The sequence below is a fragment of the Opisthocomus hoazin genome, chromosome 14 (genome assembly GCF_030867145.1).
Source record: "Opisthocomus hoazin isolate bOpiHoa1 chromosome 14, bOpiHoa1.hap1, whole genome shotgun sequence".
Lineage (NCBI taxonomy): Eukaryota > Metazoa > Chordata > Aves > Opisthocomiformes > Opisthocomidae > Opisthocomus > Opisthocomus hoazin.
In genome coordinates this window covers 56911-80633 of record NC_134427.1, presented here as the reverse complement: position 1 = coordinate 80633, position 23723 = coordinate 56911, and the positions used below count along the sequence as shown (strand labels likewise).

At 40.9% G+C, this 23723-nt stretch overlaps 1 protein-coding gene across 3 annotated transcripts in view; it reads right to left on the bottom strand.

The window, feature by feature from the left end:
• Positions 1-18995, bottom strand: part of ZC3H12B (zinc finger CCCH-type containing 12B) — a 32205-nt gene extending 13210 nt beyond the window's left edge. Inside the window, exons 1-2 of one of the 3 annotated variants that reach the window (XM_075435719.1) lie at positions 18651-18995; positions 13789-14044 (exon numbers count right to left, since the gene is read on the bottom strand). The gene's annotated coding sequence lies outside the window, so the exon portion shown is untranslated. The remainder of the gene's footprint in view (positions 1-13788; positions 14045-18650) is intronic. The other 2 variants (XM_075435717.1, XM_075435718.1) reach the window with 2 other exon arrangements.
• Between the last annotated feature and the right edge of the window lie 4728 nt (positions 18996-23723).

Sequence of the window (23723 nt, the reverse complement as noted above, 5' to 3'; positions counted from 1 at the left end):
AAAATGAAAAGGTACCAAACTTCTGAAAGAGCACAGCTGGAAAATAATATATATTATCTGCATGTAAACCGATTTCAGCATTTTGTTGCACTGTCCTAATTACATATGCATATCTCTAGTTTTCTGTTATTTAACATTATGTAAGCAATTTATCGTCAATTTCATTTGTCCTTCCCTGAAACTAAGATCTTATTTTAACAAGAAGATAGTTTGATCATAGTCAGATCTACATAATCCTGAATTCAAAAATTATATAAAATATAAACAAAGAAGTTTAATTCTAAGAACATTTTCTATCGCTGCTGCTGGCATACTCACTTCTGTCATGCTCACCAAGAAAGCAGCTCAGATAAAAGTCGTGTTAGGAAGCAGTATTGTGTATCTAGAAGGACTTCTCTCTGCCAGTCCTGTGCTATGGTTTACTATTCTTTGGTTGCTAGTGATAGATTGGTGGACCTGTTACGAAAGCTCACTCTCTGTAAATGCCCATTTCTATGACTCATCTTGGAGTTTCTTGCCTTTTTTTTCATTCATGTGAGCCTTTGGTTGAAAGCCCCTAACTAGGGAAATTTTAGCTGTCTCATCCCTGTCTTGCATAGCAGTGGAAAATATTTGGTCTGTGATGTAACGCTCACCATTATCTTTCAAGTATTTGAGATGGGAATTAAAAATCTGCTAAAAAAAACCCCAAAACTCTAGCTATCTTCAAACTATTTAAACAGTAAATCATGGTGTTCTATAAAAATCTCCTCTTCATATCCCTCTAGGATCTTGTGAGAGAAGCACTAGAACTCAAAAGGTCCTGTCTGTACCAACTGTAGTCATTTCCACCAAGATACATCACAGATCATCTACAAAAAAAAGATACAATAAGTGGACATTGTAACTTCTGGAAAAGTAAGCAGTTTTTCCCCATTTTCTTTAAACATACAGAACACAAAGCCAATTTCTGAAGAGGCAAATTTTGTCAAATACTTTGGATAACCTGTTTTAGCATCACCTGCCATGTTGACAGAAAATAAGGCAGACAGTCTCCAGAGCCCACCTCTACAACCCTGTACACTGTTACAGAATCATAGAATGTTAGGGGTTGGAAGGGACTGAGCTCCTAGGAAACAAGTCAGCATGCACTGAAGCCTCTCCACCCTTAGCCAGTCGCTCCATCGGTGCAACTTAACTGTTCTGCTGCATCCACAGACTTGGGTCATTGTAGGATTTGTTCCCAAACGCACAAAGTTAAGATTCTCAAACAATGAGGGTTATCTCATTGTTCAAACAACAAATCCAACAACAAAAAAACCAACAAAAATATTACAACACAGGACCAATTTTTCCTACTGACCACTGAGAGAGGGCACCTAGGAAGGAAGAAGTGTTGTGTTGCTCCTAAGCCAGCAAACACAGTGGAATGAAGAACTGAGCAAGAGAAAGCAGCAGCGACTACCACTACTTCAACACAGCACCTTTCTTCACACCCTCCTGATTAGTAGCAAGACTTGTAATACCATCATTTAGCTATAAAAACAGCACTATGGTCTCTCTGTCAATTCTTCACAGCCCTGAGCAGTCCAATCTATATTCTATTGCAACCCCTGGAACTACGTATTAGCCCCACTGTTATCACTATAGATTTACTATGTGTGTTCACAGACTATGATCCAGACTCCTGTCCCTAAGCAAGCCAGCTCTCAGCAGTGAGAAAAGGCATAGCTACAGAAACTGATTACTACTTGTCTCAAATTGCAGTCATGTTTTTTTTTAAATAAATTTGTAATCATGTTCCGGAGCCCAGGATCACTAAGTACAGATAGTATCTCTCTTTTCAGTCAGGTAGTATTTTGATCTAACAAGCCTGTCAGCCGCTGCCATTGTCAACGCTAGCAATCCAGACATAATCAGTACCACCACTCTTGAAAAGGCTCAGATGCCTTGTTCCTGGAAAGCTGAGGTCTCTGTACCACTTTATGTCTCAAATCGTATTTGGCCTCAGTTTATTTCCGATTTCCAGTTACGTACCTCTACTTGCTATCATTACCTCTCCATCTACAGTGTGGTAAGCATTCAGTACATTATCCTTTCTTAGTGGACCACATGGTTCTCCTTCAAATAAAGGAGTCATCTATTATGTAGGCATATATTGGGTTTGCATAGCAAGGTTCTGGTAGTGGGATGAGCTACAGGGGTGAATTCTGTGAGAAGATGCCACAAGCTTCCCCCATGCCTGACAGAGCCAGTGCCAACCAGCTCCTAGATGGATCTGCTGCTGGCCAAGGCTGAGACCATCAGCGACAATGGTAGCGCCTCTGTGATAACATAGTTAAGAACGGGAAAAACCTGCTATGGGACGGCAGTCGAGGGAGAGGAGTGAGACTGTGCAAGAGAAACAACTCTGCAGACACCAAGGTCAGCGAAGGAGAGGGAGGAGGTGCTCCAGACTCCCCTGCAGCCCATGGAGGAGACCATGGTGAGGCAGGCTGTCCCCCTGCAGCCCATGGAGGTCCACGGTGGAGCAGATATCCATCTGCAGCCCATGGAAGAGCCCACACCAGAGCAGGGGGATGCCCGAAGAAGGCTGTGACGCCACGGGGAGCCCATGCTGGAGCAGGCTCCTGGCAGGACCTGTTGACAGAGGAGCCCATGCTGGAGCAGGTTTGCTGGTAGGACTTGTGACCCCACAGGGGACCCATGCTGGAACAGTCTGTTCCCAAAGGACTACACCCTGTGGAAGGGACCCACACTGGAGCAGTTCATGAAGGACTGTCTCCCGTGGGAGGGATCCTATGCTGGAGCAGGGGAAGAGTGTGAGGAGTCCTGCTCCGGAGGAGGAAGGAATGGCAGAGATGTGTGATGAACTGACCGCAAGCCCATTCCCCATACTCCTGTGCCACTTGGAAGCAGGAGGCAGAGAAAATTGGGAGTGAAGTCAAGCCCAGGAAGAAGGAGGGGGTGGGGGGAAGGTGTTTGAAGATTCGAGTTTATTTCTCATTATCCTACTCTGATTTGATTGGTAATAAATTAAATTAATTTCCCCGAGTCTGTTTTGCCTGTGATGGCAATCAGTGAGCCATCTCTGCCTGTGCTTATCTCGACCCATGAGCCTTTTGTTATATTTTCCCCTCCCCTGTCCAGCTGAGGAGGGGAGCGATAGAGTGGCTTTGGTATCCACCTGGCCTCCAGCCAAGGTCAACCCACCACAGGCATATCAGGGAAATGAGTTTTTGTATCCTCAAAGCATTTAAGCTTGAATTCATCAACTATCTTAACTGTACAACTGTTTCCTTTGCAACCGTCGAACTAAAGAAATTGCTGATGAAAAACTGTAAGTAGGTTCTTACAAAGTTCCTTTAAAAGAAGCTTGATGGTGCCAGGAAATAAAGAACAAATGAGACACTGACCAGATTCTATCTTGCTACCTCAAATACAAGAAGGGCCCAGGAAAGAGCTGTGGCCACTGCACTTTACACCTTCACCAGGAAAGGTAAAATGCTGTTCATGAGATACAAGATTAACATTTTATCTTGACATTAAGTCCAAGTCCTCAATTTTTTACTGCTCTTACAATTTCTAATACATTTTTGAGCAAGTTTTGGATTTTTTAATTAAGTTTTTCATAAATAGCTTGTCTTGCCTTCCCCTCACTACCTCTTCAACTGAAATGAGGTCCTTGCTTCATGATTTGTATCTGTTGCTGTTGAACCCTAACCTAATAAAGAATTATAAGCCACATTTATAGTTGGTAGCATCGTTTCCTGCTTCCCATGCTGCTTGTAGATTCTTAAGTATCACTCGTCAAATACATGCCGTATCATGTACCAAATAACTATGGTTTCTGTTCCAGATATCCTGAGCAGCTGCATACCCCCAGTTCCAGCCATTAGCAAGGCTGAGCATGTAATCCCAGGTTACACACACATATACAGAGCACACATATGTATACAGCACACACACGGCCAGCCACACAGATGTACACAGGCACAAACACTCAGCACTCACACAAACACAAGCAGTTTCAAAGGCCTCAGGTTGTTCCCCTCTCTGGCTGATAAAGATGAAGGTTCATTAGTGGGAAACACATATATACATATGTATTGGGTTTACGCGGCAAGATTTTGGTAGCAGGGGGGCTGCAGGAGTGGCTTCTGTAAGAAGAGATCGGGAGCTCTGCCCATATTGGACAGAGCCAGTTTCAGCCAGCTCCAAGACAGACTCATTGCTGGCCAAAGCTGACCCCATCAGCAATGCTGGTGGCACCTCTGTCTCCCTCAGTCTCCAGTTACACAGTCCACAGACACACACACCCCCAAACCAGCACTCTCAGTCGACCCTCAGTCTGCTGCTCCCTCTGGTAGCCAACCCTTCCAGCTGTCTCACTCCAGAGATATACACATATATGCAGCTTCCTAGCTTAAACTTCCTACCTTAAACTTCTTGCCAGCTAGTCCAGCTTGATATTTGCTAGCGATCATGCCCCAGCATGTATATCCTTGACTTTCTTGCACCACCGATACACAGGTCCCTAGACAGGCCTTCAACCACAAAAATAGTTACAAATCGAGTTTAATGTGAAGACAGGACAGAGTGTGCTGGTCAGGTTCAGGACGCAGCCAGACAAGCACACTGATCAACAACTCCTTTACAGACAACCTGTCCCTTTTATCCCCTTACCTCTCTATTTTCCCATGGTGGTTCCTTCACAAATCATCTTGAAACAGCCATTCTCTTCCCTGACTCCTACAATGCCTTTAGTTCCTCCCCCAGTCTGCCCAGGTCATATGCAATCACAAAATGCTCTTTCCTTGTATCCCCGAACTGTGTCCCATACCCTCTCAGTCTGTGAGATGGTCCAGACAGCCTCTACCATTAGTTGACTCATTGTGATGGGTGTCCCATCCAGAGCACAGGGCTGATAGCTCTCTTATGACAGCCCCCGGAGAAGCCGGCGCTGGACCACCATTTCTCTGTGTTATTGGGGTTCCCTTGCGTGCCACTGTGACTCCATGCTCCTTTCTAGTGTGGAGACAAGCTTTTTATCACACACTGTAACAGTTTATTTCAAAGATTTCAAGCAAGATACATTTTTTATTATTATGTGTGCATACATATCTGCATTTTCGCTACTTCAGCTAAGTAATTTATTACAAGTATTTCTGTTAGAATGTTTTCCATACAGCTGAATGGAAGACTGAGAGGACAATCAAATGATATTCTAGCATCGTAATAAACAAAAGGTTAGAAAAGGCTCAAACAGCAAAAGTTAGATCTAGTATTGAACTCTTAATATACATAATACCATTTACATTGCAGTTCTTATATGTTAAGTTAAATATTACTTGATTACACAAATTTCTCTCAACTTCAACATATTTTGTCCAAACTTTGTAATTTTGCCTTTAAAAATTCTTTTAAAAAAGGATTTAATAAAGTACAAAATGCAAAAATACAATGCAAAGATCTTAATATCTGAATTAACGTACTTTTGTTACTGAGTCACAAGCCTATCTTTGTTACTAGTAACTGTACAAAGCACACATCTCATGTGGTGCACTTAAACCTTCAAGCTTCCATGTTTTGTAAAGGAAATGGCTAAAGCCATCTATATTGAACTTCTTTTCTAACAATGGCATCAGGTCCCACAATTAATTTCTTGAGTAGCCAAGTCACCACTAAATTTTTCTACAATAAGAGTTAAGGATAATATCCAAACTTTAAAGTGATAGCCTGTATGGAATATGCATAATGTGTACACATATAGTCAGAAAAAGTATGTGCAAAAAAATTTTTTTTTTTTTTTTTAAATAAAAGATCATTTGGTAGTTCACATTTTCCACATCCATATGAAAACAACTCCTGGTTTTTCACCTTCCTCCTGCTTCCCACTTTTAAGTGACAAAGTTCATCATTTCTTTGATACATGTAAAAACAACCACAATCAGTGCCACATCTCAGAGGGAACTTCCAGTCAGCAGCCACATATGCATGCAATTAACTCACTGGCATTTATACTAAAAAAATCTCAAAGCTGCAACAGTATAGCTTGTTTTTTCACACTGCACTGTTCAAAAATTCACACACACATCATCCACAGTACTGACAATAATGAAGAATTTATTTTCTTTCTGATTTATATTATCTAGCTGTGGCAGTACAGCTGTACCTAGGGACCTCAATCAGTTCCTATTCTATTCTAACTAAACAGTCCCTGCCCAAAAGAAAATACAATCTACAATCACAATGACAGGCTATGGATGAAATAAACAAGTGATAGCTGGAATATTAGAAAGACTGCATGAAATATTTCGGTCTCGTTTCAGTTCAGTGTTCATCCAGACACCTTTAGAAGGTAGTACTTTGTGGGCACACTACGGAAGTTCACGGAGAGGCTTTAAAGTGGCAAGGGGAAAGAAATTATGCATTTAATATGCACATGTGCAAACATACAGATCAAAATAAGCAGCTTAGGAAAGGATCTCAATATGAACTAAAAGCCTGGATAAATGTTTTGCTGGATTAACAGAAACAGAAGATCCGATCTCAGCCATCTCCCTCGCCATAACATTGAGAAATCTCAGAGGTAGTCTGGCTGCGTGGGTCTAAGAAGATAGCCATGTCTAAGAGGACACCTAGATTTCAGGCCCACATATCAGGAGAAATGAAAGCAGTATTTCAGCCACTTTCAGTTTAAATTAGAAACTGAACATTTAGGGGGAAATGCAAAAATCTATTCAAGTCAGAAATGTGAGCAAAAGGAGAGAAGATCTGTAGATGAGAAATTTGTGAAGCAAATTAACAGTTCAAGCCACTTGAGTTAACTCCTCAATAACATGGTATAGAAGAAAGACTGAAATGAAACACTGATCAGACTCTGGCACCCTTTACTGAAGGAAGAAGGATGGGAGGAGGAGGATAACGTGAAGAGACAAAGTGATAATCTCAACTCGGCACACAAAGTTAGCTTGCAAGCACGGTGTAACTTTATCAGAGTACTATCAGACTGAATAGTACAAGAATGAACTATGGATTACATGCAATCTAGTGCAATCAATTCATGCATCATGTAGAACAAAACGACAGCTTTCAGACAAAGTCTTTGGACAGGGATATCTTAGTTGACCTCTATTTCTGGAAGCATTTGATCCACTGAGAATTCTCCATTATCTCATTGCCTTTATGCTCACTTTGCCCTTACGTGCACAGAAAAAAAGTTACTGGGAAAAAGCACTAATAATCAGTTTACAGAACCACCCTTGCAGATAGTTTTCCACTGTTTTGGTTTTTATTGCTTATACTGTACACTTTTAAAAGCTAGTATAGATACATTAAGGACTTCTCACACAGGTATAAATTAAAAAAAATCCAAGCAAAAACAGAACAAAAACTAAAAAACATAAATAATTTGAGTAATACTTGATATTGCTGGTAACTATAAAATTCAGAAATGAGTCAGTGTGCCTCAAAATTTTCTCACAGATGGTTTAAAAGCTTATCTCACAGAACATAAACAATAACATTGTCTTGCTGAAATTTTAGTGTTTATTTAGTATGAGTTACATTCTCCCCAAAGACTGCCAAATATGAACACACTCTTAAAAAGAGAAAAGAAAGCTATTACCATTTCTGCTCTGAAGATATTATAACTGCGAAATATACACACTGTAGCTTTAAAAGCTTAATTCTCTTGATGTTCACTGCTAAGCAACCAAGTTTTCCTACTAAACACCTCTTTCAGCACAGTCACGACTGACTAGTAGAACTGATAATGTGATTCAAAGAAAAAAGAGTAAGGCAAAATTGTCTATATTTTGTTCATAAAGGACCAAACCAAAAGCATCTATTTAATTTTGCTGGTATAAAAACAGAAGGAAAATGTCTGCTCAGTAATTAAGTACTGTAATATTTATGAAAAACATTTGGGAATTATTTAACAATTACTATTCAAATGACGATTCCTATTAAACAGCTGGTGCTAGGAATATTCTAAGCAAAGCCTGTTCTTTCCAGCAGGACCAAAAGAAACAGAGAAGACAAGGTGAAAGAATTGATTAAACAACTTCTTTCAGCCCTTTACGACACTATCTTTCCACCATCTCAGTGTGCTCTGAGCCATGCCCTTCAAAAGGGCAATTATATGATGCACATTATGAGGAACTACCTTTAAATGAAAATTTAAATGAAAAATATTTTACTAATTAACTACTTTCTTCAACTTTGCATCAACTTTTAAGCAGCTTTATTTGTTTTCTGTCATTACAGATACTAAAATGCAAAATTAAAAAAAAAATCCAAGTATTTTCTCAAATGTCTCTCATCTGGATAGTAAATATAGATGATGATTCTATAGTATGTTAAGGAGGGGGGATTCTTCGTTTTCCCTTGTATATTTTTGAGATACATGTAGTTAATATGTGATTTTTTTTTAAATGACACTACAAGAAAAAAATCTAACTGAATACTGACAAATGAAATACTAACATCTAGGGGAGTTCCATAAGCACAGTGAGGAATAAATACTGTAAATTTCTCCTTTTGTATTTCTTACACTGTCAAATAAACATCTTCACAAGAATTAAAAACCTGGCATGTTTTTTATTAAGAAAATTAGTTATTCCCTGTATTCCTTCAGAATGAACTTTAATGTCTTAGCATCTCTCCTCACTCTTCATTTCACTAACTTGTCATTAGTATGCTCCTCTACATAGATTCTTCCTTCTAAGACAAGCACACAGGAAGAAGCATCTTTCTGGAAGAAGGCTATTCTAAACCATAGCCAAGCCTTTGATTACTGTGGCTATTTCTACATTTTCAGAAGCTGACTGAAGTACACAAAGACATAGATCCAAACTAATTTTCATGTGGCTAGCTCAGGCACTAAGAGCGACCAAATCATAACCCGCCTGGACAAGGTCCTGTGCAGCCTGCTGTAGGTGACCCTGCTTCGGCAGGAGGGTTGGACTAGATGACCCACAGAGGTCCCTTCCAACCCCTACTATTCTGTGATTCTGCGATAACAACACAGACTTCAACACAAACTGCATAAACTTCGCATGAACCTAGGTTACTTGTTCTACAATGCACAAATGAATGAAACCCATTCTATCATCTTCACAACTAAACAGGTAGGGCTAGCATACTACATATCTACTACAACTACACTTTGTGATTACAGTAGACAGCGTATAAGCCAACTAACACAAAAGCTGAGAACTTCCTGGTTACACACATACCGATTACAGTAAATTAAGAGTCTAAAACTATGGAAACAATGTAAGTAGAGACAAAGAGAAAGGGAAGGCTTTTTAAAAACGATTCAGTGTTCAGAGACGCTACATCCAATAGGATCTTCAACATTGCAGTGTGTTGCCGCACAGACTAGTGGTTACTCTAAAGACACGTTCTCGAAGCACGTTTTTGTGATCTTTAAAAACTTCCAACACATGACTAATTGCCATTTTAAAGACATTACAATTTGGGCCTGCAGCACAAAAACCCTAAACCCCACCCCGAAATGCACTGCACAAGTCTTCAGGAATGTTACCAAACAGTATTTATTCTGTTGTCATAGGACATAGACAATGCGCAGCTCAAGACACACAGATGGCACTGGACTTCGGATTAGCCCTTTAGTTTTGAAAATGGTATTTCTACACTGCTTATGAAATAAGTGACACAACTCAACATCGGTGTTTTCAGGGCATTGAAGATGCAACCTTCTTGTCGTATTGTTATTTCTGGAGCAGTACAGATATTACATGTTACTGCTTGCCGCTTTGAATATTTTCTGAGGTAGTGAACTCTTATCTACTGAGAAAGAAGCGCTTAAAGCTGAAGAAGTATATGTGTCACAAACAAAAAATGGTAGCTTTTTCTCATTCTAATTATACACTTAGGTGGTACACATCTGCTGGGACAGATTCACAACAGAAGAAAAGCAAAAATATTCTAAAATTAACATTAGGATATTTCGGAATGAAAAAAATATTGGAAGAGTTGTGCTGTGTGACATGATGTGCAACTCTAATAAAAAGGGTTAGTGATTTGTAGCATTTTGCCTGTGTGTTTACACACCTTGTACCATTAGATTTCCATATTTATCATTATTTTAAACAAAGATAGCAGGAATACATTACAGTTTACACATGCATACCATAATAATACGTATGTTATAATTCAACAGGAATTAATCACTTTCACCAATTTATTTTTTGAACCTCAGAATGACTTATTTTCAGCATGTAACAAATGTGGTAGCTTAGCATATTTAATTTTCATTTACTGTGTCGTGCTGCAAGACTGTATGAAAACAGGATAAAATAGGCTTTGTAGAAAATTTTCCTATTTAAGTTGGCCATTTCAAAACTAAAGCGACTCCAAAATGTGATACTTTTGCAAAAATACAGTATTTATAATTTGTAGTCACAGTTTCAAGTACACCTCTCAGTAATGTCAACAATATCATATGAGCAAGCACTCTGATTTTATCTAGCAGGACCTGGAACAAAGAAATCCTTTTTTTTTTTTTCTTCCTTTTAAAACTGTATTTTACACGTTTTATTAAGACTGTCATAAGAGCTCTTCTACTTAGCAAACAACACTCATATAAGCATCAAATCACTGACAGATGTATAGCATACATATTCTGATATAGCTTGCATAAAATGTCCAAAATACATAAGTCAGTCAGTGAAGGAAAACAAGTATATCAGCAGCTGGCTTTTGATGCAAGTATCTGGCATTAATATCACTTACAGTATTTTGCTCACTGAGGAGCAAGGAATTTTCCTTATTTAAAAGGAATACTCTTAAGATACTTGAACACATGTTCAAATACTTTTTGTACTTATTAATCTAATAAATTCAACCAACTCATTTCTCCTTTCTAGAAGAGATGGTTTAAATCAAAGACCCGAGCACAGATCTGCAGCTCATTTATACATTTAGAGACACGTATAATCAGGATTCCCAGAGTATGCACTAAGTCAAATAGCATTTTTAAGAGAAGTGTTAAAATTGCAGATCAGAGTTTTTAGTCCCTTGATAATTAGAGCCATATAAATGACAGCATTTTGATTCAGTTCAATGGATTTTTTCTTGCCTTACTATGCAATGTCAGTCTCAACACATTAATGGGAAGTTTCAACACTGTCATTCTGATGAACAGAGCAACCTTAAATTTACACAAATCAAAGGCCTAATACTGTGTAATCTTTTATCAAGCCAAACTCAGAACAACATCAAGAAAAATATTTTACATTTTCTACTCATTATGACTTCTCTGAAATAAAACACTGATACACATTAAGTTTAAACAAAGTACTAGCAGGTAACACCAGTAGTGAATGAATACCTTGTCCTTAAAATTAATATTGAAACCACAATTGAAAAATAGCCTGCTGACTATGGTTAGCAACAATGGTTAGCAATAATTTTTATTCAGAAGCTTCCTCCTTTCTGAGTCAATTTAGTGTGTAGTATTTTAAAAGAAAAGCAAATTGGCCACTTCTGTTTCTGCATCTGTCTGTCTCCCTCCCTTAACCACTTTCAGGGTAGAAGAATAACGAATGTGACTTAGCACACTTCTGTCAAAGAACAAAGGAAGATTTTCACCATTGACTCACCGGTTAAGATGAACGTAACCATCATCACCACCCAACCCTGATGGGGATATTCTTTCTCAACAAATGCTGAGGGAACACTTGTAATGTTAGAAGAGGTACAGCTGTGCAGAGAGGACTGAATTTGTGCAATCCACATACCAGAATATATAGAACTAGCAATGACTTTAGAAATACCACTAAGCTTTACCTTTCTGATCTTCTGTACCTTTCTGTGCCTACACGTGTCCTGTCTGCACAGAACAGTGATAGAAAAAAACCCACCATATACACACACAGAGATATATATATGGGCTTATCTATTTATCCAAGTTCTGAATCTGTCTGTATATCATTTGACACATTTCATGGACCAATTCAGAAAAGTGAAATAGAGTTCTTCCTTCCCAAATGCTGCAAAAACTTGCCACACAGTTGTTGTTCTTCCTCACCAACTTCCAGCCCACCGTCCCCGAAACCCCTTTACCACAGTTAGCTCAATTTAAAACAAATGATGAATGCTGTGTGAGAACTACGGAAACTTAGGGTCACTGCCAACGATGTAGTGTAAGCCTCTGAGCTAGCAGATCATTTAATTTTCAGATTTGATGAGAATATCTGTGGGTATGAAAACCTAAATTCATGCAATCTAGCCATAGACTCTTAACCAAAACACGTAAGCTAGGAACCTACTTGTCCATGACTCTCCCTACAGTATGAAGAGGCTCATGGGCTCATGCATGCCAGCTGGAAAAGGGACTGGGTGGGGGGTTGGGCGAGAAATGTTTGTTTTTAAACATAGATCAAGTTTACAGTGCATCTCAAAAAAATAACTGCATCTGTCCAAAGGGGAACAATGTCCTGCAACACAAAGACAAGAACGAACCATCACGGTAGACAAAAGTATCTTACACAAGCATTGTCATTGAAGAAAGTAATTGTGCAACTACCCCTCTAAGGACCTCAGTTTCTCACTTTCCATTTCAACGCTGCCGAACACAAGCGATTGGTGTTTGGCTACACTACTGAACAAGGCATCAGAGAGTGAGCGTCATTCAGTAATGACAAGACATTCAGCTGAATTGCATCCAAGAGACAATACTTACTTCCCATACAGTGAGTCAATAGGCACAACTCTGCCTTTTTATGGTCTTTTTATCTGCACAAAAATAAATACTACAACAATTCTAGTGATCAAGACTTAAAATAAATAATAAAAAAAAAACTTCCCCTATCTGCCACCGAGTTCCAGCAGGTTACAAAGTTACACATCTTTTTTTTGGCTGACCTTGATGAAAACTTCCCTGTTCAGCTTAGCGGAAATGGTACTGAGTTACTGTGCTATTATGCTTAACCTACCCATAACAAGCAAAACACTAAACAGAAAAGCATAGCACTTTGCTGCATCAGAAATAAGACCCCAAATATGGTGCTCAGAACATAATTTTTCTAACTCTGCTCAAACTGTAGTACTGTGCACCATAAGCATTAGGTATCTGCCCTGCAGGATTGTCTGACAAGTTTAAAGAGTATGACTGAACATCTGCGGCACTTCTCCATGGCTAACCTTTCATAAAGGATTCAGAAATTAACCTAGTGACCATTTCAGACAATGTCAGGAACAGAAAAACATGATCCTATTAGCAGACAACAGGGAAATGTGTAAAAGCATTTTGATTAGCTAGAAGTTTGACAAAACTTCTGAAAATAAAAAAAAAAAAACTATTAAACACTAAGGTCACAGTAGATTTGGAACATTAAACAAAACAATGTATTCTTTGCTGTGCAAATATGCGATGAATCCCTAGGCCCAAATCTACAGCCTAAACTTGCGAAGAAGTCATTTCGCTTTGGTGACTACAGGTTTTAATTCAAAACATAACATAGAAACAGTATCATAGAATAGAAAACCTGGTAGGAAGGTATCCATTTTCACCTTATTCTTAGCATATTGTGAAGTTCTGTCAAACTGAAAAATTGTACTAAGAAACTACAATATCACCTCAATGTTTGAGGTACTTCAAATTTATTTCAGTAAATACTTCAAACGATCACCGGTATTAGTATTGGACTGTACATAAAAGCAAGCTGTGTGTAGAACATAAATAGAGATCTTGAAATTGCTTGTGAAGGAGTCAACTACATATCAAGTGTGAGCTGAAGAGAAACACAAAGGTAGCATAGAATTTAAGCATCTTACCTCAAACTTCATTAATTCTGTCACACTCTTAAGTAAGAATTCAGAGGGACAGGATGGACATAGTTGGAATTATAAATAGAGGAACTGGCAGTTTAGCTCTTTCTTAAGATATATGATTTGCATATGGAGTTAACGAATTTCTTGACCTTGAAAGAACAGGTAGCGCTGAGCACAAGACGAGTACAAAGTACAGGCCAGACTTCTGAAGGGAAGGAAATGGAATATTTCTATCGCAATAGGTATTCAACCATATTTCCTAAGACAGAAAAAAAAAAAAAAAAAGAAGTATACAGTAAACACAGATTCCAAAAAAAGGTGTTCTAAAAATAATACAGTATCTCTTTCCACCAATCTTATCTTTCTAATAACCTTAAGAAGTTACACCCAGCATTGTTGCTACTCAAAAAGTCTGTTGTCCTTACTAAAGCAACATTCACACTTTAGTTGACAACGTTATGTAAAATAGAAGCAGGAGCATAACCCCTTAAAAGATTACTTGTTAGCCACTCCTTATAAACTGAGATCACATATTCAGACCTAAAACCAAAGCAATACAATGGCTCTCCTAATTCATGTTCTGAAAGGAGGCTGTTTGGTACTACCTACTCTGCAGATCTAAGCGACTCATTAATGCCCTGGGAAAGGGGAAAAAAAAAAAGTTGTAATTGCAACTAAATCAAAGACACATCAAGGATACGATGCATCTTATCATCTTAACTCTTACCTTATACTAATTCTAAATTTGTAATCGAATATTCAGAAAACTACTTGGATAGACTAAACCAAATGTTCCTTTGACCAAAAATCTCATCCAGAAGCAATCTTTGAGAAATCTGAAAAACAAACAGTATTCCGTTTCTAATGGTCTCCATATACTGGGTGGAAGATCACATGCCCCTCCAATAAGAGGCAGGATGTACCTAGCTGTTAGGACATATGCCTTCTGATAAACTGAAACAATCACTTAGAAGCTACCAATGCCAAAAGCAGAGAGACACCTCGCTCAGTAAGCATCAAACAGTACCTTTATGGAAAGCAGCAACAGGAGCTTAAAGGCATCCTGTGACTTTAGATTTTCACACCTGTTACTTTGCTTTTGCAAAAACAAAGTCAGTCCACTGCTAATTAGGTCTGCTTTGTGCACAGTGTTGGACTAGATGACCTCCTGAATTCCCATCCAAACTTCTTCTAAAATTACTTTATTCTTACCATGACAACATTGCTGCTTCCAACACAAAGAAGCCAGAAAGTCATCTTCAAGAAGACAAGAGAAAAAGCCTACTACTTCGCTCCTGAAAATGAAAACAGCAAATCCCTATGCTCCAGCAACTTCATCTCTCATTTTCTAAAGAGAGATCTATATATGGACTAGGCCTAAAAGGGGAAGTTTTCTTCGTGGGGTGGGTTATTTTGTTTCAGGGGGTGTTTTTTGTTCATTTCTTAAATCGGGACAACTTAGAAATAAGAAAAGGAAACACTTGAAAAAGAGTCTCAAATTAGTGTTTGATCTTAAAAAAAAAAAAAAAAGGCAGAGTGTCAGAGGAGAAAAATCGCATGTGGTTTTTAGTTTAAAATTCTCAGACTTCAATTTAACTTTATGTGATTTGGCTGAGGTGTCTGTGGGCTCATTAAAAGGAGCATATATGTTAAATTTCTTGTAGATGTCCTTAACAAAAATAGTTAAGAGTCTAAACTTTTGGCTTTAGCCTAAGGTTGATACTCTGTCCCTGTTATAACATTCCTCTCCAGACAACTGAAATGTAAGTTGACTCAAATAATCAGAACCGATATTGATCTCGATGAGGGGACTCTCTCCAGATGGACTGAATGTGGAAAAGTAGCTCTTATATTTCAGCTACGTAACCAACAAGCACCTTGGCCTATGCTAGGACTTGTAAAAGGCTTTAGTTTTACTGTACCGTGATATCTTAACGAAATTTTACAAGAGGCCCACAACAAACCATGTGAAAACTAGGTTTTATTTTGACACCGTGATTCAACCTGCTTTGCTAGCAAGCAACATCAAAAATAACTCATGTAAGAAAATTAAACAGCTATCTTTAAAACTCAAAGACACTTAGCTGAAGTACTTGCTTAAATACAGAAAGAACCTATATATTTGAATCAAAACTACCAGCTAATTAAGAGTTTTTTCTTATTATGGTCAATTTCATAAACAAATTGTTCATCTCAGGACAATAAAACTACATCTCAGGAGATGCTATACTGCTTAGTTCTGCACTTCCAAATATGTTTCCTAAATCTGAAATGTATCAAATGCAATACTAAATATCACGGCATCGGAAAGCCTAGATCTGTAAAGCTAGTCACGGTATTCTTACATCCAGATTAATTATCTGTGTTACATGAATCTATCATATCCAATATAGCTTATCAACAAAAAGGGACAATTCACAGGAAATAAAAAATGCCACATTAACAGACATAAAGAATTTTTTAAATACCAGTATTATTTCTCAAACATGCTTTTCATTTATCATGCCGAGAAAAAAAATGACATACAATAAACTTAACAAAAATATAAGTTTACATATCTAAAAATATATATTTGTCCCGCCATGGCTTTTGAAAGCCCTCTGTGTCTAGCAGATTCCATGATCAAAAGAGGATAGCGTTCTCAGGGACGTGTGTGAGGTCTAGGTAGCATTACAGCCATTCATATTTGGTGGGGTTTTTTTTACATTATGAGATGGACAAATCAATATATCAAGCTAATTTACAATGTGGCAACACCTGGAAACCTCTTCTGAGTTCATAAATTACATTTCTTCACCTATCCAAGCACTGCTTCCATAACCGAACTTACCTGCTGCCTGCCTTATTTCTAAAAGATCCAATGCTTCTGCTCTTGATGTAAACAGTAACAGAGTGCAAGTGACACAAGCAATTTGTTCCATATCTATTATTCATTCACAGATCTATAGTAGAATTGTAAGTGTTTAACAAAATGGCATTTCAGTTGCAAACTGTAAAGTGGCTAGGAAAGCCAAAACCAGTAGATGTCTACAATGGGAGAATTTACATTGGAAAAGGCATCCGGAAAGATCGAAGAACAGAAGGCCAGAACTTACCTCATTCGCAGCAGCTGACAATAAGAATTTACTTTCTTACTAGTTGATCTGCATATAAAGTGTCATTGGTATCCATTCACCCTCTTAACACCTTTTGTTTCCATTCTTTCTGAATAGTGAGTTTGGATGCCATTAGATTTTCTGTTTTTTAAATTCATTTTAAAGAGGTCACTCAAATTAAATTGACTTAGGAAGCTTTACAGATTGCTGCTATTAAAGCTCGCTAAGCATTAGATCATTTTAGATAACAAACAGATCACAGGTCTAGAAAATGTCAACAGCCACAGAAAAACATATGGCAGTTAAGAAGAAAACACATACTCCAACAGCAGTTAAATTCTCCTAAATTTGAGGATGACCTTGACATTCCCACTAACCCATTTTTCCAGCAAAAAGCAAAGAGAATTTCATAAGTCACAATAGCTACACTCATGAAACACACCTTTCAGTTCTACATACCGTAGTCCATTTATGCCAAGCAAAAGATACAGCCCATCAGTAAAGGACACCGCCTATACAAAAATGACTACTCGACAGATACGTCCATTTCAATGAACATACCAAGCATAAGAAACCAGATGGATCTGGAATGCTGCACACTCATAGGCACTCCGAACTACTGATATGTATCATGAAAGTTCATAAATGACCAGTATTTTAATTTTCTTTCTATTCCTACTTCCCATGTATGACAATATATGCTAATCACTGAAATACATTTCAACATTTAAAAATTAAAAAAAAAGTAAAAGAGTATCACATGCATCTCAGTAAACCTGAATTAATCTAGATCCATATTTATCAACCTAAGAAGACACAATATAGCATTTGGTTCAATTTTACTGCTTGCTAACTTGATAAGGAAATACACAGCTCTTGTGAAATATAATCTCCAAAGGAATAAATGATAATTAGAAAAGCAGAGCTATGAAAAATAACATTTTTTAATGAACTGATTAGAAAAAATATCTCAAACCTCATGTATACTGCAGCAGTTCCTTATTCACATTTGTACTATAAAGCAAAATGGAAGGATGCGCGTGGTGATCATCAGGTACCCTCTACAAAAATAATTTCCTTATTTCACCGCCTTGCTTTGGTTAATGCACGTTTCTTGCTGCCCTTCTGACGTTCAGAGATTGAACGCCGCCTTAACCAGCGTGCTAACGCAGCCTTCGCCATCCCTCCTTGGCACTGGTAATTACTAAACGAAGCCAGCCCAATTTCCTGATGCCGTACCCAACCACCTAGGCCACCTCAGCCGCCCGGCCACAACAGCCTCCCGGGCCCGAAGCGCGCTCCCGCAGGCAGCTGCGGGAACAACACCGCCAGGTCCCCGAGAAGGCCCCGTGCCTCCCGGCCCCGGCAGCACCTGGTGCGGGGCGGGCCGCAGCACGCCAAGGACAGCAGCCACGATGGGGGGCGGGGAGGCGCCGCAACCGAGCAGCCGCCTCGCCCCGTGGACTCCGGGCTGCAGGGGCACTCCCGGAACAGCCGCCTGGGCGGCAGGAGCGGCCGCGGCGGCTCGCGGCGGAGCCACGCCGGTGGAGCGGCAGAAGGCCGCGCCTCGACCGCTGCCAGGCCTGGAGACCGCCCGGCGGGGCGGCCGGCGCGTCCTCCCGGCCTCCCCCAGCAGGCAGAGCCCCTCCGCCGTGCCGCCGGCTGCCGGGGAGGAGGGGGCTCCGCCACCGCTCGAGCGCTGCGCTGGCGCGCCCCCGGACCGCCCCTCGCCCTCCCTCACCAGCCCCTTTCCCCCAACCGGGGCCTCACCCGCTGTTGTCGCTGCAGTCACCGCCCGCGGCTCCCTGCGGGGTCTGGCGGCGGAGCGGCGACGGACGGCGGGGCTCGGCGCGGCCGCGGCACGGGCCCCCCTCCGGCCGCTCCCGCCGCATGGAGGGGGAAGGGCAGGCCGGAGCGAGGGGAGAGGAAGAGGAGGAGGGGTGGGGGGGGCTGAAGGAGCAAAGCCAGGGCGGGACGGGATGGGGAAGATGCGGGAGCGGGGCTCAGCGGGAGCCCGGGGGCCGCTGCCTCCACCTCATCCCTGCCTGCCTCTCAGCCGGGCCGGCGCCGCTGCCCGGGCGCCGTCGCCTAGCAACCGCGCCCAGCCCCCGCTGCTGCAGGCGCCCGGCTCCTCGCGGCGCCCCGCGCGCTCCCGAAGGCGGCGTGTGCACCGCCTGCACGCGGCCGCGCGCGCCAGCCCGCCGCCTGGCGCAGGGACGGTGTGCGCGTGCAGGGGGCGGTGCTGCTCTTACGAAGCCGCCCGCGGGGCGTGGCGCGCGGCGACGGGGCGAGACTGGTCATGCGTCGCAGAGCCGCGGTGGGAAAGGAGGCGGCGTTTGGAGTTTGGTTCTGCTGGGATCCAAGGCCTTACTGCTTAAGGCTGCCGTTTCTCGGAAACAAGTCATACGGTGGCTCGTGTGCTCGGGTTCCAGAAAAGAAGGGGAAAAGGGACACAGCTTCCCTTGGCACTGTCCGCTGTGGATATCCAAACCCCTGGCTGAAATGAGGTGGGGAGGGTTAGGGAAGGCAGGTGGATGGCAGGCAGTATTGGTGAAAATCCTGTGTTTTCCCAGTTTTGCAGATTACAGGAGTGGACGATGAAATAACAGACGTGACTAAATTCAGATATATTTAGGCCCACCTTTGGAATGGGCCAAGATGAACACACGCAGGGACGTCAACCTTTAGCTCGCTAGGATGATAATGCGCGCTCTTACAGTGTATATTAAAGAATCAACAAAAAAAATCTGCCAATACTTCAGGCTTTGCATAAATTTGACATGTAAAGACCAAATGCGCTTAAGATTTTGTGGCTAGCATCTAGTTGCCTCCGATCAGTTCCAGTGTTGCTGATGACTGCCTTCGGCTTCCCAAAGCTTTCTGAAACCAAGACCAGCTTTTGCTTAAAAGATGAAGTGGGCCAGTACAATAAGCGTGGCCCAGTTGTAGGGAAAATTCTTGCAAATGTGACCTGAGTACGTTTTGAAGGCTCAAAAACCCAGCAGGGTACAGAAATAATCCATTTTCATTTTAAAAACTCAGTAATTTAAAACAAATTTTACTGTTTACGATGCACCATTTTGACTCATCCATTTTCTGATGTTTAGGTTTGACAACTTTGTTGCCCATTCTACTCACAGTGACTTGTACCTAATCCAGCAGTACATTGGTTGAAGTTCAGTCCTGTTGTGTCTTTTACTGGGGGTTCTTCTCCATTAGTATTTATTCTCTAATATTTCTTTAAATGCAATTTGTTTCATAAAATGTGTTGCACACTGTTTTTTTAGAATACACTATTTCGGGTGGAAGGAACCTACGATGATCATCTTGTCCAACTGCCTGACCACTTTCAGGGATGACCAAAAGTTAAAGCATGATATTAAGGGCATTGTCCAAATGCGTCTTAAACACTGACAGGCTTGAGGCATCGACCACCTCTCCAGCAAGCCTGTTCCAGGGTTTGACCACCCTCTGGGTAAAGACACGTTTCCTCATGTCAAGGCTGATCCTCCCCTGACACAGCCTTGACCTGTTCCCAGAAGTCCTGTCCCTGGATCCCAGGGAGAAGAGCTCAGCACCTACCTCACCATGTCCCCTCTTCAGGAAGCTGCAGAGAGTAATGGGGTTGCCCCTCAGCCTCCTTCTCTCCAAACGAGACAAACGCAGAGTCCTCAGACACTTGTTGCAGGACATTCCTTCCAGCCTTTCACCAGCTGGGTTGCCCTTCTCCGGACACATTTGAGCACCTTAACATCCTTCTCAAATTGTGAGGCCCAGAGCTGCACATAGCTCTCAAGGTATTTTAATGCAAATCCTTACAAATTTTCACCTGCCCTCATGTCTCCAAGTTTCCCCTGCCAGCTGTGCAACCTTATGAAATACTAAATGTCTGAGTTTTATCGTCTGCAAGAAATAAACTATACAGGTTGGCTGCTTTAAACTCACTGATATTTGTCTGTAAAGAAGTTTCAGATACTCTGATGAAAAAACATGCAAAAGTTGACAAAGTATACAATATTACTATATATACAATTATTGTTATCTAAATTAATCTGTCATACTGACTCATTTTGAATAAACTCTGATGATAATTTGTTATATCAGGGTACTCTTTGTAACAGTTACATATAAAGTTATAACCTTATAACTTTAGGTTTGTCCTCAGTCTGAGGCAGGGAAGTTCCTAGTAGCTAGACTAAACAGCCTCAAACTGAGATTCTTAAATAGCCATAGTTAGGGAAAACAACTTAATCGATTTTTGTATGTTCTGCCTTTCACTCTCTTATTATCTTAACCATAATAAAGATAAATCCCTTGATGCATGGCTTTTTGACCAGCCACTGAAGCACGTGGGTTGATTCAGGATGTGAAGCAAGCCACATTCTCTCAAGGATTAATAGTGGATAGTTTGGTTACTTTTTTGCACTTCATTAGTAGATTGGTATTTGCTTTTCGAGAAATGGTTTTCATGAGAGTAGAGGCGTCAGCTCCAAGACTGTACGAGTAGTAGGTAGTTGGTATCTCTGAACAGAGAGATCTCCCCTGTCATGAATTTCATCACATTAGCGTCTACGGTCTTAAGCTCACCTAACACCTGAGCAAGTGGCAGTAGTGATCAAACATTCTCCCTCAGACAAAAGATTATGAGTGTTGATAATCTTTTTATTGCTAATTATAAGTATTTTTCAATAGTTAAAGAGAGTTAAAAACTCAGATGACTTGCACGAAGCACCTACCCTCTTTTTCTGTCAATTCAACTAGACAATAAATTAGGAAATAAAGTGAAGGTTTCAAGCATTATAAAAATTATTTCAGAGTGTCCTGTGAATCTTCCAGGTAACGATTTTGAGGGTTTATCTCTATTATACAAATCCAATTTTTGCAAACACACTCTTGCTAGCATTGCAGAAGATGTATTTCTGGAACAGATAATGAATAAGCAGCAGTTGTGAATGGGGAGATGTTTTAGTTATTTTCTGCATTATTTAAGGAATTTTCCTTATGATGTTGTGTTCTTTAATTAAAGAAAATAGAAGATAAAGGAAAACAGTGGTAGGCATCAGCATCCTCTTCATCATCTCACAGCTTTTGTAAAGAAATTAGAACATGCAATGTCTGATCCTGATATAATTTGAGTCAACTGCAAAATCTTGCTGCCTTAAAAATTGAAAAAAGAAGGATTGAGCCTTAGGTGAGCTGTGTGCTCAAAGGAGGCAGCCTTCTTTGATGCATGATTTAAATAGATGAACTAATTGATTTGAGGGGGTAGGAGACAAGTTAACTACAGTGGGCCAGTGAATCTTGTTGCTAAGACACTGAGGGAGTGAGAGCAGGCAGGGTGAAGATATGAGAGAAAGAGAAGGCAAGCCCTTGTAACAGAGGTGATGAGAATCCCAGCCAACATTTGCAGTGTTTATCCTATTTTTCATTTCTGATTTTACAGGCTAAACTAAAAGGTCGAGGACAGAAAGTGAAAATGCAGATGTTCAACTTGTTACTTTCCTTTGGTTTGAATGACCTAAAGAAAACCGCTTCACAAAGTGTTATAAAATATTTGGCAATTATTTTTCTCTCCATGTTTGAAAAAAGGACAGATAATACTGCATCTACATATTTCAAAGTACTTCAAAGTGGTCACAAAGTTTGATACTTATGGTGTGTTATATGGATTTAGGAATACTTTTAATTATGTAATACAGATATAGGGATGCTTTTAATGTTATGTAAACAATAGCTGAGGAATGATTCCTATGACTTTTCTTCCTTACCTGTGGGACAGAATCTTCCAGTCCACTCCTGCATTGCTGAAATTCAAATTACTTGTCTGTTTTGGCTGTTCTTGTTTTAGTTGAGAGAACAGAGTGTCTCTTTTAAGAAGGAGCCACATGGAGAAGGCAAGGGGCAACAGGTACAAGTTACGTCAGAAAGAGTTCTCATCTTGATGTAAGAAAGACATTTTTTACAGTGGAAACAGTCATTCCCTGTAACAATCTCCCCAGGGCTGTGGTAGAGTCCCTGTCACTGGAGGTTTTCCACATGCAATTGGACAGGGTGCTAGATAATGTTGTCTAGGCTTCCTTTCCCAAGAAAGGTTGGACCAGATGATCTATAGGGGTCCATTCCAACCTGGGCTATTCTGTGATTCTAATACTACACCCATCATATTGTGTTTGCGTGGCAAGGTTTTGGTAGCAGAGGGGCTGCAGGAGTGGCCTCTGTGAGAAGATGCCACAAGCTTCCACCATGTCAGATGGAGCCAGTGCCAGACGGTTCCAAGACAGACCCGCTGCTGGCCAAGGCCAAGACCATCAGCGACAGTGGTAGTGCCTCCGGGATAACATATTTAAGAAGGGGGGCGGGGGGGGAAACCTGTGTGACAGCAACTGCAGCCAGAGAAAAGAGTGAGGCAATGTGAGAGAAACAACTCTGCAGACACCAAGGTCGGTGAAGAAGGAGAGGGAGGAGGTGCTGCAGCCGCTAGAGTGGAGATTCCCCTGCAACCCATGGAGCAGACCATGGCGAGGCAGGCCGTCCCCTGCAGCCATGGAGGTCCAGAGTGGAGCAGATATGCACCTGCAGCCTGTGGAGCACCCCGCACTGGAGCAGGGGCATGCCCAAAGGAGGCTGTGATCCTGTGGGGAGCCCGCGCTGGAGCAGTTTGTGGAGAACTGTCTCCCGTGGGAGGGACCCCATGCTGGAGCAGGGGAAGAGTGTGAGGAGAAGGGGCAGTAGCTCTGAAGCCTGTTTTATGGCTTTTTATTTCTTACAACTCCGCACCCTCATCCATGCCTCTCCACAGCTGCAGTTTACAACTTTCCTGGAAAAAAAAAATGGGTAGAAAAT